A 20,553-nucleotide genomic window follows, 5' to 3' on the forward strand; every position below is an offset into this window, starting at 1 on the left:
TGGGATTCTCCAGGCAAGAACACTGGAGTGGGTTGCCATTTCCTTCTCCAATGCATGAAAGTGAAAAGTGAAAGTGAAGTTGCTCAGTCGTGTCCAACTCAGCGACCCCATGGACTGTGGCCCACCAGGCTCCTCCGTCCATGGGATTTTCCAGGCAAGAGTGCTGGAATGGGGTGCCATCGCCATCTCCATTCAGTCTTAAAGTATTCAGTCTTTCATCATTAAATATGTATGAGGTTAGCTATAGTTATCTGATAGATTCCTTTTGTCAGATTGAAGAAGTTCCTGCCCATTCATAGTTTTCTGAGTGTTTAAATCACAAATAGAAGTTGAATTTTGCCAAATGTTTTTTTCTGCCTCTATTGAGCGTATTATGTGGGTTTTTTTTTTCCTTTTTAATTCTGTAGATTGGGTGAATTTCAATGTATGGTTATTAAACCATACAAGGTATGGTTATTGAATCAACCAACATTCCTAGGATAAACCCAACTTGGTCTCTTTTAATATATTGTAGGATCAACTTGGTAATTAAAAAAATTTTTTTTTTATTGAAGGATAATTGCTTTACAGAATGTTGTTGTTTTCTGTCAAACCTCAACATGAATCAGCCAGGTACACATATAACCCCTCCCTTTTGAACCTCCCTCCCATCTCCTGCCCCATCTCACCCTTCTAGATTGATACAGTGCCCCTGTTTGAGTTTCCTGAGCCATATAGCAAATTGCTGTTGACTGTCTGTTTTACATATGGTAATGTAAGTTTCCATGTTACTCTTTCCATACATCTCACCCTCTACTCCCCTCTCCCCATGTCTATAAGTCTGTTCTCTATTTCTATGAGAGAAATATTTCTACATTGTCTATTTCTCTGTCTATTTCTACATTGCTGCCCTGTAAATAAATTCTTCCATTCTAGTACCATTTTTCTAGATTCTGTATACGTGTGTTAGATCATGATATTTATCTTTCTCTTTCTGACTCACTTCATTCTGTATAACAAGCTCTAGATTCATCCACCTCATCAGAACTAACTCAAAGGCGTTCTTTTTTATGACTGAGTAATATTCCATTGTGTATATGTAAAACAACTTCTTTATCCATTCATCTGTTGATGGACATCTAGGTTGCTTCCATGTTCTAGGTATTGTAAATAGTGCTGCAATGAACAATGGGATACATGTGTCTTTTTCAACCCTGGTTTCCTCAGGGTGTATGCCTAGGAGTGGGATTGCTGGTGATTGGTGGGATATGGCTGGGATATGGTGATCTTATTCCCAGTTTTTTAAGGAATCTCCATACCATCTTCCATAGTGGCTGTATCAATTTACATTCCCACCAACAGTGCAAGAGTGTTCCCTTTTTACCACAACCCTTCCAGCATTTATTGTTTAGAAACATTTTGATGATGGCCGTACTGACTGGTGTGAGGTGGTATCTCATTATGGTTTTGATTTGCATTTCTCTAATAATGAACAATGTTGAGCATCTTTTGATATGTTTGTTGGCCATCTGCTTGTCTTCTTTGGAGAAATGTCTGTTTAGGTCTTTTTCCCAATTTTTGATTGGGCTGTTTGTTTTTCTGGTATTGAGTTGTGTGAGCTGCTTGTATATTGTGGAAATTAATCCTTTGTCAGTTGTTTCATTTGCTATTGTTTTCTCCCATTCCAAGGGCTGTCTTTTCACCTTGCTTATAGTTACCTTGCTGTCCAAAATATTTTAAGTTTAATCAGGTCCCACTTGATTACTTTTGTTTTTATTCCCATTACTCTAGGAGATGGGTCATAGAGGATCTTGCTTTGATTTATGTCATGAAGTGTCCTGCCTATGTTTTCCTCTAAGACTTTTATAGTTTCTGGTCTTACATTTAGGTCTTTAATCCATTTTGAGTTTATCTTTGTGTACAGTGTTAGGATGTGTTCTAATTTCATTCTTTTACATGTAGATGTCCAGTTTTCCCAGCGCCATTTATTGAAAAGGCTGTCTGTGCCCCATTGTATATTCTTGCCTCCTTTGTCAAAAATAAGGTACCCTAGGTTCATGGGTTTATTTCTGGTCCTTCTATCTCATTCCATTGGTCTATATTTCTGTTTTTGTGCCAGTATCATACTGTCTTGATGACTGTAGCTTTGGAGTATTATCTGAAATCAGGAAGGTTGATTCCTCCAGCTCTATTCTTCTTTCTCAAGACTGCTTTGGCTATTTGGGGTCTCTTGTGTTTCCATTTGAATTGTGAAATTTTTTGTTCTAGTCCTGTGAAAAATGCCACTGGTAATTTGATAGGGATTGCATTGAACTGTGTTGGGTAGTATAGTCATTTTCACAAAATTGATTCTTCCTACCCAGAAACATGGATTATCTCTCCATCTGTTTATGTCATCTTTGATTTCTTTCATCAGTGTCTTATAATTTTCTGGGTACAGTTCTTTTTCTCCTTCAGTTCATTTCAGTTGCCCAGTCGTGTCAAACTCTTTGTGACCCCATTAATTGCAGCACTCCAGGCCTCTCTGTCCATCACCAACTCCCAGAGTTCACTCAAACTCATGTTCATCGAGTTGGTGATGCCATCCAGCCATCTCATCATCTGTCCTCCCCTTCTTCTCCTGCCCCCAATCCCTCCCAGCATCAAAGTCTTTTCCAGAGTCAACTCTTCGCATGAGGTGGCCAAAGTACTGGAGCTTCAGCTTCAGCATCAGTCCTTCCTAAAAACACCCAGGACTGATCTCCTTCAGAATGGACTGATTGGATCTCCTTTTTATTTCCTTGCAGTCCAAGAGACTCTCAAGAGTCTTCTCCAACACCACAGTTCAAAAGCATCAATTCTTCAGCACTCAGCCTTCTTCACAGTCCAACTCTCACATCCATACATGACCACAGGAAAAACCATAGCCTTGACTAAATGGATCTTTGCTGCCAAAGTAATGTCTCTGCTTTTGAATATGCTATCTAGGTTGGTCATAACTTTTCTTCCAAGGAGTAAGCGTCTTTTAATTTCATGGCTGCAATCACCATCTGCAGTGATTTTGGAGCTCAAAAAGTAAAGTCAGCCACTGTTTCCACTGTTTCCCCATCTATTTCCCATGAAGTGATGGGACCGGATGCCATGATCTTCGTTTTCAGAATGTTGAGCTTTAAGCCAACTTTTTCACTTTCCTCTTTCACTTTTATCAAGTGGCTCTTTAGTTCCTCTTCACTTTCTGCCATAAGGGTGGTGTCATCTGCATATCTGAGGTTATTGATGTTTCTCCTGGTAATCTTGATTCCAGCTTGTGCTTCTTCCAGCCCAGCGTTTCTCATGATGTACTCTGCATATAAGTTAAATAAGCAGGGTGGCAATATACAGCCTGACGTACTCCTTTTCCTATTTGGAACCAGTCTGTTGTTCCATGTCCAGTTCTAACTGTTGCTTCCTGTCCTGCATATAGGTTTCTCAAGAGGCAGGTCAGGTGGTCTGGTTGGTAAGTTTATTCCGAGATATTTATATCTTTTTGTTACAATGGTGAACTGGATTGATTCCTTAATTTCTCTTTCTGATTTTTCATTGTTAGTATATAGAAATGCAAATGATTTCTGTGTATCGATAATGTATCCTGCAACTTTGTTAAATTCACTGATTAGCTCTAGTAATATTCTGATAGTATCTTTAAGTTTTTTTGTGTATAGTATCATGTCATCTGCAAACAGTGAGAGGTTTACTTCTTCTTTTCCAATCTGGATTCTTTTTATTTCTCTTTCTTTTCTGATCGCTGTAGCAAGGACTTTCCAAAATGTGTTGAATAATAGTGGTGAAAGTGGACACCCTTGTCTTGTTCCTGATCTTAGGGGGAATGCTTTCAGTTTTTCACCATTGAAAATAATGTATGCTATAGGCTCATCATATATGGCCTTTACTATGTTGAGGTAGGTTCCCTCTATATCCATTTTTTGAAGAGTTTTAATCAAAAATGGGTGCTGGATGCTGTCAAAGGCCTTTTCTACATCTATTGAGATGATCATATGGTTTTTATCTTTCAACTTGTTAATATGGTATATCACATTGATTGGTTTGTACATATTGAAGAATTCTTGCATTCCTGGAATAAACCCAACTTGATCATGGTTTATGAGCTTTTTGATGTGTTGCTTAATTCTGTTTGCTAAAATTTTATTGAGGATTTTTGCATCCATGCTCATCAGTGATATTAGCCAGTAGTTTTCTTTTTTGTGTTGTCTTTCTGGTTTTGGTATCAGAGTGATGGTGGCCTCGTAGAATCAGTTTGGAAGTGTTCCTTCCTCTGCAATTTTTTGAAAGAGTCTTAGAAGGATAAGCACTAACTCTTCTCTAAATGTTTGATACAATTCTCCTGTGAAGCCATCTGGCCCTGGGCTTTTGTTTTGGGGAGATTTTTGATCACAGTTTCAATTTCAGTGCTTGTAATTGGGTTGTTCATAATTTCTATTTCTTCCTGGTTCAATCTTAGGAGATTGAACTTTTCTAAGAATCTGTCTATTTCTTCCAGGTTATCCATTTTATTGCCATATAGTTGTTCCTAATAGTCTCTTATCATCCGTTGTATTTCTGCATTGTCTGTTGTAACTTCTCTTTCTTCACTTCTAATTTTGTTGATTTGATTCTTCTCTCTTTTTTTCTTGATGAGTCTGGCTAAAGGTTTGTCAAATTTTTTTTTACCTTCTCAAAGAAACAGCTTTTAGTTTTAATATTCTTTACTATTGTTTCTTTCATTTCTTTTCCATTTATTTCTGCTCAGATCTTTATGATTTCTTTCCTTCTACTAATTTTGGGGTTTTTTGTTCTTCTTCCAGTCGTTTTAAGTGTAAAGTTAGGCTGTCTATCCGATGTTTTCCTTGTTTCTTGAGGTAGGATTGGAAGTGAGAAATAGATTTAAGGGCCTAGATCTGATAGATAGAGTGCCTGATGAACTATGGAATGAGGTTCCTGACATTGTACAGGAGACAGGATCAAGACCATCCCCATGGAAAAGAAATGCAAAAAAGCAAAATGGCTGTCTGGGAAGGCCTTACAAACAGCTGTGAAAAGAAGAGAGGTGAAAACCAAAGAAGAAAAGGAAAGATATAAGCATCTGAATGCAGAGTTCCAAAGAAGAGCAAGAAGAGATAAGAAGGCCTTCCTCAGTGATCAATGCAAAGAAATAGAGGAAAACAACAGAAAGGGAAAGACTAGCGATCTCTTCAAGAAAATTAGAGATACCAAGGGAACATTTCATGCAAAGATGGGCTCGATAAAGGACAGAAATGGTATGGACCTAACAGAAGCAGAAGATATTAAGAAGAGGTGGCAAGAATACACAGAAGAACTGTACAAAAAAGATCTTCACGACCCAGATAATCATGAAGATGTGATCACTAATCTCGAGCCAGACATCTTGGAATGTGAAGTCAAGTGGGCCTTAGAAAGCATCACTATGAACAAAGCTAGTGGAGGTGATGGCATTCCAGTTGAGCTGTTTCAAATCCTGAAAGATGATGCTTTGAAAGTGCTACACTCAATATGCCAGCAAATTTGGAAAACTCAGCAGAGGCCACAGGACTGGAAAAGGTCAGTTTTCATTTCAATCCCAAAGAAAGGCATGCCAAAGAATGCTCAAACTACCACACAATTGCACTCATCTCACATGCTAGTAAAGTCATGTTCAAAATTCTCCAAGCCAGGCTTCAGCAATACGTGAACCGTGAACTCCCTGATGTTCAAGTTGGTTTTGGAAAAGGCAGAGGAGCCAGAGATCAAATTGCCAACATCCACTGGATCATGGAAAAAGCAAGAGAGTTCCAGGAAAACATCTATTTCTGCTTTGTTGACTATGCCAAACACTTTGACTGTGTGGATCACAAAAACGGTGGAAAACTCTGAAAGAGATGGGAATAGCAGACCACCTGACCTGCCTCTTGAGAAATCTGTATGCAGGTCAGGAAGCAACAGTTAGAACTGGACATGGAACAACAGACTGGTTCCAAATAGGAAAAGGAGTACGTCAAGGCTGTCTGTTGTCACCCTGCTTATTTAACTTATATGCAGAGTACATCATGAGAAACGCTGGACTGGAAGAAACACAAGCTGAAATCAAGATTGCCGGGAGAAATATCAATAACCTCAGATATGCAGATGACACCACCTTTATGGCAGAAAGTGAAGAGGAGCTAAAAAGCCTCTTGATGAAACTGAAAGAAGAGAGCAAAAAAGTTGGCTTAAAGCTCAACATTCTGAAAACGAAGATCATGGCATCTGGTCCCATCACTTCATGGGAAATAGACGGGGAAACAGTGGAAACAGTGTCAGACTTTATTTTTTTGAGCTCCAAAATCACTCCAGATGGTGATTGCAGCCATGAAATTAAAAGACACTCCTTGGAAGAAAAGTTATGACCAACCTAGATAGCATATTCAAAAGCAGAGACATTACTTTGCTGACTAAGTTCTGTCTAGTCAAGACTATGGTTTTTCCTGTGGTCATGTATGGATGTGAGAGTTTGACTGTGAAGAAGGCTGTGTCGAAGAATTGATGCTTTAGAACTGTGGTGTTGGAGAAGACTCTTGAGAGTCCCTTGGACTGCAAGGAGATCCAACCAGTCCATTCTGAAGGAGATCAGCCCTGGGCTTTCTTTGGAAGGAATGATGCTAAAGCTGAAACTCCAGTACTTTGGCCACCTCATGCGAAGAGTTGACTCATTGGAAAAGACTCTGATGCTGGGAGGGATTGGGGGCAGGAGGAGAAGGGGATGACCAAGGATGAGATGGCTGGATGGCATCACGGACTTGATGGACATGAGTCTGAGTGAACTCTGGGAGTTGGTGATGGACAGGGAGGCCTGGGGTGCTGCGATTCATGGGGTTGCAAAGAGTCAGACACGACTGAGCTACTGAACTGAACTGATAAGTTAAATAAGCACAGTGACAATATACAGCCTTGACGTACTCTTTTTCCTATTTAGAACCAGTCTGTTTTTCCGTGTCCAGTTCTAACTGTTGCTTCCTGACCTGCATATAGGTTTCTCAAGAGGCAGGTCAGGTGGTCTAGTATTCGCATCTCTTTCAGAATTTTCCACAGTTTATTGTGATCCACACAGTCAAAGGCTTTGGCATAGTCAATAAAGCAGAAATAGATGTTTTTCTGAAACTCTCTTCCTTTTCCCATGGCCCAGCGGATGTTGGCAATTTGATCTCTGGTTCCTCTGCCTTTTCTAAAACCAGCTTGAACATCTGAATGTTCATGGTTCACGTATTGTTGAAGCCTGGCTCGGAGAATTTTGAGCATTACATTACTAGCGTACGAGATGAGTGCAATTGTACAGCAGTTTGAGCATTCTTTGGCATTGCGTTTCTTTGGGATTGGAATGAAAACTGACCTTTCCCAGTCTTGAGGCCACTGCTGAGTTTTCCAAATTTGTTGGCATATTGAGTGCAGCACTTTCACAGCATCATCTTTCAGGATTTGAAACAGCTCAACTGGAATTCCATCACCTCCACTAGCTTTGTTCATAGTGATTCTTTCTAAGGCCCACTTCACTTCACATTCCACGATGTCTGGCTCTAGGTGAGTGATCACACCATTGGGATTATCTGAGTCATGAAGATCTTTTTTGTACAGTTCTTTCATGTATTCTTGCCACCTCTTCTTAATATCTTCTGCTTCTGTTAGATCCATACCATTTCTGTCCTTTATCAAGCTCATCTTTGAAATGAAATATTCCCTTGGTATCTCTAATTTTCTTGAAGAGATCTCTAGTCTTCTCCATTCTTTTGTTTTCCTTTATTTCTTTGCATTGATCGCTGAAGAAGTCTTTCTTATCTCTCCTTGCTATTCTTTGGAACTCTGCATTCAGATGCTTATATCTTTCCTTTTCTCCTTTCACTTCTCTTCTTTTCACAGCTGTTTGTAAAGCCTCCCCAGACAGCCATTTTGCTTTTTTGCATTTCTTTTCCATGGGGATGGTCTTGATCCCTGTCTCCTGTACAATGTCACGAACCTCATTCCATAGTTCATCAGGCACTCTATCTATCAGATCTAGTCCCTTAAATCTATTTCTTACTTCCACTGTATAATCATAAGGGATTTGATTTAGGTCATACCTGAATGGTCTAGTGGTTTTCCCAACTTTCTTCAATTTAAGTCTGAATTTGGCAATAAGGAGTTCATGATCTGAGCCACAGTCAGCTCCCGGTCTTGTTTTTGCTGACTGTATAGAGCTTCTCCATATTTGGGTGCAAAGAATATAATCAATCTGATTTCGGTGTTGACCATCTGGCGATGTTCATGTGTAGAGTCTTCTCTTGTGTTGTTGGAAGAGGGTGTTTGCTATGACCAGTGTATTCTCTTAGCAAAACTCAATTAGCCTTTGCCTTGCCTCATTTTGTATTCCAAGGCCAAATTTGCCTGTTACTGCAGGTGTTTCTTGACTTCCTACTTTTGCATTCCAGTCCCCTATAATAATACTCCACTCAGGCTATCATTAATTTAGAATTTGAAAAGGGAAGGAATCTTGTTTGTTTCCAGCTGTTCAAGCCAGAAGCCACGTTGGGGCAGTGATTACTTCCCACATTTCCATCAAAACCACATCTCCATGTAGGCAGCTTCATCCCACCATGGCAGCCCTTCTCCCCGACCCATTTCCATTGTGAGAGCTGTTGGAGCACAGCCGCTATGCCAGGAGATGAGTGACGTCTTTATGGGAGGGAGGGGCACCTGTGGTAAGTGCTCCCTCTTCTCCAGGTGCTGCTTCTGTGCCATGAAGGTGAACACTCTGGTGTTGGACTCAGCTTCCTGATAGCCGGCCCTCCTGGGATGGGGCTGTGCTTCCACCAACGGGCATGGCAGATGGGCTGCCAGCCGGGGCCCAGAGTTGTGGCTGCTGCCATAGCTGTTATGTCTCTGCAGGACCAGCATGGAATGATTTTCTTCTCCTGCAGCCCCAAGGGCATGCTTGTCACCTTCTAGAACTGGGGATAATCAAGGGAGAGGATGCCCTTTTCTAGCCCATTGAAGAACCCAAAAATGGTCTTCTTTCAGTGTAAAGATCATTAGTCAGACATAGGTCTGAGGTTTGTGGTCGAAAAGACAGGTCTAATACAAAAAGGATGATGATGTAAATAAACATGCTAAATTCAGCCATGAGTTTGAGAAAGCTCTGGGAGATGGTGAAGGACAGGGAAGCCTGGCATGCTGCAGTCCATGGGGTCGCAAATAGTCAGACTCGACTGAGCAACTGAACAACAACAAATCCAGTCAAACAGTGTGGCAGCTGGAGGTCTGGCCATCTGTGAGGAGTCAATAGGAGGAGGTCATGGGAAAGGAAAGTGCAGGTGCCCAGTTGGGGAGAACATCCTCTTTGGAGAACTTTGGCACAGTAAACATGAAGCCAGGATCACCTTGACCATCAAGGTCACCAACAAGTCCCTGGCAGTATTCTAGCCAGTGAGCCATGGGCCATTAAGACTCATCAGCTGTTGAAGTGAGTAGTCGTGATGGGAGAAGGTCCTGTCTCAGCACCCCCACTCGCCTTGCTGGTGGCACCAGGCACCTGGCAAGAGCCCCTTCCTGGTCACTTCCACTCCCTGTCCCAGGTAGGGAGGGGGTGGGGCCCAAATGCTCTCCAATTTCTCTCCTCCCTCCTACTCCGTCTGCCAGCCCAGTGGCCTGGCATCAGGGGTTCCCCAGAAAGGACCCAACCCCCTCCCGTTATTTTCTGGAAAGTCCAGCCAAGGAGAAGTAACAGGGCCCCCTGGCCCCTCGCATGACTCCCGCCCTCTGGACTAGGCCGCCCACCCACCTGCCCACCCCATCTCAGAACCCCTTCCCCAGCGTAGCCACTCCCTGCTCCCTGTCCTGTCCTCTTCCTTTGTATTTGGAAACAACTTGTTGTAGTAAACCCTGAGATGGATGTTTAAAAAAAAAAAAAAAGAAGTCTCCTCAGCCAACTGAGAAGCAATCACAAAAGTCATGTGAGAAAATAACTCAAACGTCATTTGGAATCAACACCTTACTAGGAGCACACCTTTCAGCCACAGACAGATTTAGATTTAAATTTAGAAATGCTGGAGACATCCAGCCCATAGGAAGACCACCTTAAGGTGGCTTGTGGTTGAGGAGTTGACAGACAATTTTCCGTCTATTTCTCATATTTCTTCACATCTTGTGTGCAGAAGTATGACTGCCTTTGCTCTAGACCACCTTTTCAGGGATTTTGGAAAACAGAGACAGAGTCTCCCCTCAGAGTCGAGGTCAGCCTTCTTTACTTTCAGAAGACAAGCAGGATCGTTGCCTCTAGAAAAAGTTCCAGCTCCTGAGCTCAGGGCTCCTGCCCTGTCACCACCACGTGTGTTGGTGTCACCCAGCATCTTCACATCCCACTGTGGGGACTGGCACTTGGGGAACCAGTCAAGGCTGCAACTCTGCATAGTACTCCTGCTGCGAGTGCCTCTGCCCCAGGCGTCTCATATCTTTTGCCAGCAAAACCCACCAAACCTGTGAGTTTGAAAGTAAGCTAAAATCTTAGACTCCTCACAATTCTTGAAATAAGCGCTCTGTTCATATTTAGTGTTTAAGTTTCTTCAGTCCTTGAGGGATGTTGACCTATGCAAGTAAGAGACCAGCATTGTGATTCATAGTAAAACTAAGTGATTTATACTTATGGTCCTTAATTTGAAATTTACTATAACAGTGAACATTGTAGCAATATTTAAGAAGATCTAGATGAATCCTGTTTATAATCATAATTCTAATTAATAATTAAATCTAATTATTTATGAAAATTACCTAAAGACCCTACAGGGGTTTGGTTTATCCATTAGAACAATGTTGTTGTTACTGTTCAGTCACTAAATTTTGTCCAACTCTTTGGGACCCCATGGACTGCAGCATGCCAGGCTTCCCCATCCTTCACTTCTCCCAAAGTTTGCTCAAACTCATGTCCATTGAGTCAGGGATGCACCCATCTTATCTTCTGTCACCCACTTCTCCTCTTGCTCTCAGTCTTTCCCAGCATCAGGGTCTTTACCAATGAGTCGGCTCTTCACATCAGGGGGCCAAAGTATTAGAGATTCAGCTTCAGCATCAGTCCTTCCAATGAATATTCAGGGTTGATTTCCTTTAGGACTGGCTAGTTTGAATCTCCTTGCTGAGAGATCCAAGAGACTTTCAAGAGTCTTCCCCAGCACCACAATTTGAAAGCCTCAATTCTTTGGTGCTCAGTCTTCTTTATGGTCCAAGTCTTACAATCATATTAGGTCATTAAATTACCTTAAAAAGGAAATAAAATATATTACACTTGTAAATCCCATTTTAAATGTCTGAAGGAGTTGGTGATGGATGGGGAAGTCTGATGTGCTGCAGTCCATGGGGTCGCAAAGAGTCAGACACAAATGAGCGACTGAAATGAACTCACTCCTTCTCTAACAAAAAGAGTGTCAAACAAAGTAACTTTTCTTGGACTCACCAAAGAACAAACATCACAAGCCAACTAAGTAGACCTCTGCCTTCTTTAAGTCTTTGAGGTGGCATCTAGCCCAGAAAGAGACATTACTTCTGATTTTCTATCTTAGCTGGGTTGTGGAAGTTTCAAGAGTTTCCACTTGGCTTTTCTTAGCACTGTGGTTCTTAATCTATAAGAGTGTTCTTCAAGCTGATAAGTATGTCTATTCCAATTATAAACTCAGGGACCAGGAAAATGAACACCAGGTGGTATGTGATTCACTAGACCTCTAAGAGATGGATTCAGAGCCAGAATTTCCCCACATCAAAAAGAGGGCTGTGATGGATTTTGGATTTTGTGGCATTGGTTTCAGTTCAGATCTTGTACTCACAGATCTTTGAGGATATGCAACATTCCATCCTTCAGGAGAAGTGGTTCTAGGGCCTCTTGGTCCTAGATGAAGATAATCACTACTGTGTAAACTTGCTGTGACATTGCAGGGTTATTCCTCAAGGACACCCATCTCCACTTCAGTAGATTGGCTATCTGACAAGTGGCTCAGAAATGGAAACTGGGCAAAGGATCCTGAGTTTCCATTGCAGCAGCTGGCGTCAGTCTCTGGCTCACCTGCTCTTGGTCTTCAGTTACACAGCTCAAGCAGTGCTGCAGTCTCACTGTTGGGAATACCACGGTCTGTGAATCACTGCTCCCTTGAAAGTGAAAGTGTTTGTTAGTCGCTCATCATGGCTGATTCTTTGCAACCCCATTGACTGTAGCCCCTCGGGCTCCTCGGTCTATGGAATTCTCCTGCAAGAACACTGGAGTGGGTAGCCATTCCCTTCTCCAGGGAATCTTCCTGACCCAGGGATCAAACCCTGGTCTCCTGCATTGCAGATCTCCTGCCTTACCATCTGAGCCGCCAGAGAAGCCCCCAATGTTCTTAGTCTTGCAAATAGGAGTCCAGGTTGCCTTTGCAACTTTTCTACAGCTATGATAGCTGTCCACCTTGCCTTTGATGGTTAAGTGCTGTCAACTCTCCTGTACTCATCCCAAAATCTGTCATCCCCAGACACCAGGGAGTCCAGACACAGAGCAGCATAGAAAGGCCAATTGTCAGGTCAACTTCAACCAGGCTGGCCACCCCTTGCTGGCATGTTCCTTATTTTACTAGTGAAGATCATGCCCCCTGGGCTCTCCCAGAGACTGGTTAGTTGGTAGACAATCTGACCTTATTTGTCTGCTTCCCTCACTGAACCTTCTGCCTCTGTGGCTACCCAGGCAGTTCTAGCATCCACATCTCATTTTCTCAAGGCCAGCATCATTTCTGAGCTGCAGGGGGCTATCTCAGCAGCAGATAAGGACTGGCTCTCAGTGCTCCTGCCAGGATATAAATCCTGAGTCCTGGGGGACTGCCCGAATATCAATAACCTCTCCTTTATCCATGCTTATATCTTACCCCAAGTCCAGTCCATTCAAAATTCATTTCCAGATGTGACCTCTTGGGTCGTGTCAGTATGTGTGAGTGAGGTTCTGTGACCTTTTCTTAAGTGTGACAGAGTCTCTCTCATCTGCCAGGCCAAGCTGTGGGAGGCCTTAGTATTGGCCTGGAGCAGGATTGGTACTCTATGGCCCATTGCTCAAATACAGCCCGTTTTTATAAATAAGGTTTTGTTGGAATCCAGCCACAGCCATTTGTTTGCATATTATCTATGCTGTCTTTGAAAAGCAGGCTTAGAGCTAATGCTCCAATACTTTTTGGCCACTTGATGTGAAGAGCCAACTCGTTGGAAAAGACCCTGATGCTGGGAAAGACTGAAGCCAAGAGGAGAAGTGGGTGACAAAGGATGAGATGGTTGAATGGCATCACCAACTCAACAGACATGAATTTGAGCAAACTCCAGGAGATGGTGAAGGACATGGAAGCCTGGCATGCTGCAAACCATGGGGTTGCAAAGATTCAGACGTGACTTAGTGATTGAATAATAACAACATGATACTTTTGGATGTAGTGGAAGAACTGAATAGTTATGACAGAGACTGTTCTGCAAAGCCTAAAATATCTATCATGTGCCCCTTTATAGGAAAAGTGTGCTGACCTAGAAGCTGTGCAGGCTGGTAAGGAGATCTTGAGAAGGGTGAGTATCACCTGAAAGGCCTCTGCCTCAGCAGAGAACTCGGCATGGTCTCAAAGAAAAGGACACTGCAGCCATCTACAGGAGGAATGGGCCTCATCTTCAAGCCCAGAGAGTTCCAGGGACTCCAAGGATTGAGAACGATCAAGCACACCTACCTAGATGTTCCCATTCTAGGTCCCTGGGGTCACTAAATCAGGCCCTTGACTTTAGCATAGGATATTCACTAGGGTCATGGCTTCACACTTCTCTGTATTTTTATCAGCAGGGTATGCCATCCAGCCACAGTACATAGTCTTTTTAGGTGCTGCCACAAAGGACTTCTAGCTTCTAATTTTGGCTTACTTAGTTGGTTGGCTTGCTTGAGCTGCCATTTTGTCCTCCAGTGCATCCATTTACCTAACAATCCCCAGCCATCTCCATAGCCCTTACAGTTACCATGGCCATCACACCTCTCAAATGCTAGTGATCCTGCATCTTCTGTCACCTGCAACCCATCCTGTACCAGTCAGACTCAGTCAGAAATCATATACCCTACCAGTGATTTCTACAGAAAGAATTTAGAAAATTTTAAACCAGGTATTGAGGAACTGGACAGGTAAATGCAGGCTGTGGACATGTGCACACCCATCTCCCCCAGGCGCTGGGCGTGCAGAGCAGGGCCCTCTCCCCAGCGAGGCTACAGCAGCCCGCCTCCCCACCGCTGTCAGGCAGGTGGTGCTGGCTGTGCTGGGCAGGAGAAAGCACCTAGACTGTCATTGTCTTGTGAGCTTACCTTTTCTGGGTGCTTAGCAAGCCCAGGAAAAGAGCAAATCCTGTCCCCAAACAGAGTACCCTCTTACTGGGAGTGGTTTATGGCAATGATGTCAGAACTCAGGGGAAGATTCAACTTTGCAAGACTCCTTGAGCTCTCTGATTCCCACATTCTATAGTGTCTGATGGTGAGTTTCTGGGGAGCCAACAATACTTAATTCCCTTTCAGATGAGACACCTTATTTCAGTCTGTCTCTCAATGCCTGCTTACAAATTGGCAAGCCCACTCAGTTTATAACATAGGATGAGACATCTTCAACCTGGTTGATTGAGAGAATACTTCATGATTCTTTTTTCCTTTGTTGATGGTCTATGATGAAATCATTAAAACATACACAAAAGCAGAGAGAAATCAACCCTCAGGAGCACATCACTCAGCTCTGGCCATTGTCAACTAATGACCACTCTTGTTTTCCACCCACCCCCACCATCCCCTGATTATTTAGCAGCTACTCCCAACATCATATCACTTTAATGCTCTTATAAAAGTAGTGATTCCAAAGCTACTTCCCCTGAATTTTCTGGTTTAGTAAGTCAGGAGTGGAGGCCTGAGAATCCATATGGTTTTTCAATTTCTCAGGCTTAGGAACCTATAGTATTAAAAAATACTAGCACGGGCCTTTATAGTGAGACAGTCATGGTTTGAATCTGGACTTTGCCCAAGCTATGCAATTTTGAGTGAAAACTTTAAATTATCTAACCCTAAACTCTTTGTCTTAAATAATTGCCATCTTTGTGAACTTGTGGTCCACTAAGATCCTCTGATACTTTTCACATTAAATAAATTCTATCAAATCTAGTGTCCCTCAAGTCTTTCCTTGTCTTGATTTAGGGGTAGGGATGAGGGCTGGGTTACTTGTCAGCTGTCCTCCTGCTTTACAATGGCTGTGTCAACAAAATTTCTTCAACTTGCACTCTCCACCCACCCAAGGTGTACCCCTTACCAACTTCACCACTGTGTCCCCTTCAGTCCCATTGTCACCTCCCTTCCTCTGTTTACTCCAACCCTCTCTCCCAGTAAGTTGGGAACCCAAGGGATCAGACCTGCCCCTGAATGGCGGTCTTCAATCCCCCAAGTTCTCAGACTTAAGAGTAAAACTGCTTTTGGTTCATGTTGCTAACCACTTTTCCCAATGAAATCTTAGCTTCTCTAGTTGGCATTCAGTCACTTGATGTTCATGAACAAGAAAACAGACTTTGCTGAATTGCAAAAGCAAGAATTTTGTTCACTTTTGGTGAACTGAGCATTTTTCTGAATGAAGACTGCAGCTACTCATAACACGTAAAGCTCTTTGGAGGGAAGGGAATAGTTATTTAATTAAGTGTAATCAAAAGCGGGGAGAGATAAATAAGAGAAGCAAGTAGGGACCCACATTGAACCAGAATGAGGAAGGTCTGATTTCTTGAGGCGGAACACATTGTACAGTGGAGTCTGACTTCATTCTCTCCAGTGTTGCCCCTGCAAATTGTTTTCTCAGCTGTTTATCAGAGATAAATGCAATCTTTTGCCATGACAACTAATAGTAAGGGGAGATTTGGAAAGTACAGGTCTGGGAGAGATTTATTTTCAGTGGAAGTTTGGAAACCATCACATGTGAAAGCTAAAAAGAACTGCAACAAACTCATTACTCCTTGAAAATGGAAGCTAAAATGGCAGCATTGCCTGCTGGATGCTGCAGAGGTGGTTGGTCAATGAGCACAAGACAGCAACCTGGGTTCCTGACTGGTGCTTGTTCCACTGAGATGGGTAGTTGGAAGCATGGCTGTAGGAGGCAGCTCTGCCCCTTATTGGTTTTAAGTCTGAGGTCTGATAGTTGCTCGTTTGTGTCTAACTCTTTGTGACCTCATGGACTGTAGCCTGCCAGGCTCCTCTGTCCATGGAATTCTCCAGGCTAGAATACTGGAGTGGGTAGCTGTTCCTTTCTCCAGGGGAATTTTCCTGACCCAGGAATCGAACCAGAGTCTCCAGCATTGCAGGTAGATTCTTTACTAGCTGAGCTAAATCTTGGGCAAATTAATTAACTCTCATCGGGTCTGTATCAGTCAAGCTTCCAGTAGGAAACAGACGGCACACCCAAATTAGCATTCTTGGCCTGAGAGGGGGAGTATCTACTTCCAAAGGGATTCATTCATGGGGACACCCAGGATTAGTGCAGGGACTCGGGGCTGGCAGTAGTGGAGCTGTCACCACCTTAGGACAGAGGTAATGAGGGCAGAGAGAGGTTACTGCAGCCCAGAAGGAAAATTGGCCTCCAAAGCAGCGGTGTCCTCAGGCTGGGAACACAGACACACATGGCCACTTTGCAGAGAGGAGGCCAGGGTGACACAACCCTGACCACACTCCCTCCACCCCTCTGTTCTCTTGATGATGCTCCTCACTGGCTAAACTCAACCACAGGCCATGGAGTATGGAAGCTTATTGATGTAGCCCATATAGACCTGGCTCCTAAGGCAGAAAGCATGGTGTAGGGAGTGGGACAAGTAGACCCATGGCATCAGGACAGCATATATCTGACACAGAGCCCTAGTATCCCCACCAGTAAGATGGGAGTCAAAATGAAACCAACTCACAGCTTGTTGTTAAAGTTGACAACTGAAAGGATGCAAAGCACCTAGAATCGCAATGTGTCTCATAGATAGATATAGATAAATAGATAGACAGAGATAGATAGAGGATAGATACAGTTAACCCTTGAACAAAAACATGGGGGTTAGGGCCACTGACCCTCTGTCATGCAGGTGGAAATAACTGATAGTCATCCCTGGTAACTGTAGCTCCTCTGTACCCCAAATTCCAAATCCATGGAGACAATGAACCTCAGATCACACAATACTGTAGCATTTACTATTGAAAAAATCCACATATAAGTGGACATGGACAGGTCAAAACCTTCTGGAAGGCTACCAAGAATGACTGATAATTCCTTTCATAGTGTGCATCAAGTGTGTGAAGCTCATTTTCACCGAGAACCTGGAGTTTGACCCATTGGAAGGGAGAGTATCAGGGGCTTAGTGTGGCACAAAGAAGGTCACAGCACCCAGAACCCATGGAGAGACCACTGGGATGGGGAGTAGGGCAGAAAGGCAAGAAAAGCAGAGGCCAAAGACAAATGTCTCTGACCTCAAAGTGCTGCTTAAACATGGTTCCCTTAAAGAATAAGAAAGGAAAAGCCTTCCATGGGAAGGAAAGATCATAACTCATCCATCTTGGTTCCTGCCTGGGTTTCCCCCATCCTGTGCCCTCTTCCAACTGCCCCAACTCCATCCTCACCCATTCGAAGCCCACTTAATATAATTCTGCTCACCTGTCTTGATGCTCTTTGGTTCCTAGAATCAGCTTCAGAATACATCTGGTCCCTAAGTCAGTCCTGAGATGCTGACCCACACTCCTGTCCTCATGCTTGGACTTCATTTCAGCTATTTGTTTACTTTCCCACCATGAGCTTTTCTCAACTGTGGGCAGCCATAAGAGCCACTGGGCTGGTCACCCTTCCATACTGATGGCCAGTCTGTCCAAGTCAGCAAGTGCCCTAGGCATCACTCTTCACCTCTACTCTCTATAGTCCCTGCCCCAGGGAGTGTGGAGGGGAAGGTCCTCTTCTTGTTCTGGTTTTTCCTAAACTAGATGCCATCTGTCACCCAGGACCAGTGACTCTGGCTGGTTCTCTAAATACTTTATCCTAGTTACATTAGAACTTATTTTGCTATTAATATTATTTTGACCAGTGAAATTAACCGCTGGGTGTAATATTCTTTCTTCAGGGAAATAATGCAAGTTCTAAACAACCAACTTACAGTGAACTTTGGAAAGACCACCCGTGCTAAATGAACTTTTGAAAAACTCTCTCTGCACATATTACAAGGAGATTTGGAGTATGTAGATATCACTCAATGGGCCTCAGTGCTATTTTTGTCCCCATATTGGAAAAAACTCTGATGCTGGGAGGGATTGGCGGCAGGAGGAGAAGGAGGCCTGGCGTGCTGCGATTCATGGGGTCGCAGAGAGTCGGACACGACTGAGCGACTGAACTGAACTGAGAGTAAAATTAGCATTCAAGCCACAAACTAACTTCACCCAAGACCAGAAGCTGAAATATAAATACCACTCAAGTGAGGTTATTCAGATCCTCAATCAGATTGACCTGATCTAGGCCAATTATTTTTCCAGCAGAATTAATTAGAATATGTCTAAAGTGAGTGAGATGTGAAAGGCAACTTTCCATTACCTATTCTTTAACAGTTGCCTTATAGCTGGATTTTTGTCCTCAATTTCACATCACAAGGACTTTCTAGGGAGAAGCTGAGCTATGTGTATCCTTGAAACACAAGAACCAAAGTATGTTCCCAACCGTTTCAGCTGAAATATTAAATTGGGTGTACGGTTAATCACAGGGATATAGGAAGAATTAGAAAAGAGAAACAGAAATCCCAGGGAGGAGGTGAGGGTGAAGAGCAGAAATCAACCTGCACAGATCTCCACTTTCTTCACTTAAAGCCTGAAGCCTTTGAGTGGATTCAGCAGAAGTAGAGACTCTTCTGTCCCCCAGTTTTCCATCCTGCATCTGGTTTATGGTTTGACTTCAAGATACATCAGCCAACATCACCCAACATCACCCAACAAGAGCATGTCACCTATCACGGTCCTCAGACTTGCCACCCATGAAATGAGAATATGCCTGAAAAGTTGTTGCTGAGTCGTGAAAGATGCTGGGATTCTTGGCCTCCAGAGGAAAGGAATTCAATCTGAGACCAGTGAAGAGGCTTGATAACTCAGAGCTTTTGTGTGATAGTTTGATTAAAGTATAAAAGAGATAGAGAAAGCTTCTGACATAGACATCAGAAGGGGGCAGAAAGAGTGCCCCCCCACTAGCCTTTAGCAGTATATTATGTACAATCAGAAAATTGTTAATTAGAGAAAGGGAATGTCTCGAACCTCAGAGTGGCACCAGGCCCCTCAGCCACATGTATTCTGAGATAACATTGGCACAAGGTGAGTTTCCCTGGGCCATAAAATGATTGACATGAATCTTGAAGAAAGGCAGATTTCCAAGTAAATATATAATTTCATTAACATAGATTAGGAGAACAATGTATGAGTAAAACATATCTGGTTTGTTAAGCCCTTATCGGTTCTGAGCCTTAAGTAGAACTGACTTGAAGAAAGACAGAGTCTAGGGTAAATACGCAGTTCATTAATATAGCTTAAGAAAAACATTTGCATAAGAAAAACGCATTGTTAGCTTAAGGTTTGAGAAAAGTTAAGTTCAGGTGGAACCAGTTGTCCTAATGGCAACACAGAATTTTAAGATAAACCTCCTTTTAATTTTGTATCAGTTCAGTTCAGTTGAGTTCAGTCACTCAGTCCTGTCCTACTCCTTGCGACCCCATGAATCACAGCACACTAGGCCTCCCTGTCCATCACCAACTCCCAGAGTTCACTCAGACTCACATCCATCGAGTCGGTGATGCCATCCAGCCATCTCCTCCTCTGTCATCCCCTTCTCCTCCTGCCCCCAATCCCTCCCAGCATCAGAGTCTTTTCCAGTGAGTCAACTCTTGGCATGAGGTGGCCAAAGTACTGGAGTTTCAGCTTTAGTATAGAGAAGGGAAAAAATCTGACACTTGTTTGTTTCCTCTTGCCACTTAAGAGAGAGTTTAAAAAATGACACCTGCAGCCTGTTTCCTCCATTTGGAGACCCCTGGCCTCCCTGTCTGTCACCCTTTCATGCCTTCTTGTGCAGATTGGCATTGATGGTTCACATTGTTCCAGTCTCAGAACACTTTTGACAAATACAAACATGAGAAATTGCTTTCAGGGTAAACAGCTCGTTGTGGTGACCCAGGGATGAAAGAGCAGATGAAACCAAGGAGGGTCTTGGAATGAAGGAACAGAAAATTCAGACCCTTGTTGTCCTTCCTTCCTGTCCCCAATGTTGTAACTATTAATGAATTTCAGGTCCTCCTGACCAGTATAAACTGTCTCCCCTCCTTCTCCATGTAGGGAGAAGGTATTTACTTTACTCTTCTCCCCCCACCCAATATATCTACCTTATCCAATCAGCAAATGACCCATAAGATCCATATCCTGCTCCTTACACCCAGGGTATCAGAATGAATCAAGAACCCCTGTTCACTGTCGGCTCTCCCTGACTGTCAGGAAGCTGGCCTGCTGTGCCGGCAGAGACTCTC

This window comes from Budorcas taxicolor, chromosome 5 (assembly GCF_023091745.1).
Source record: "Budorcas taxicolor isolate Tak-1 chromosome 5, Takin1.1, whole genome shotgun sequence".
Lineage (NCBI taxonomy): Eukaryota > Metazoa > Chordata > Mammalia > Artiodactyla > Bovidae > Budorcas > Budorcas taxicolor.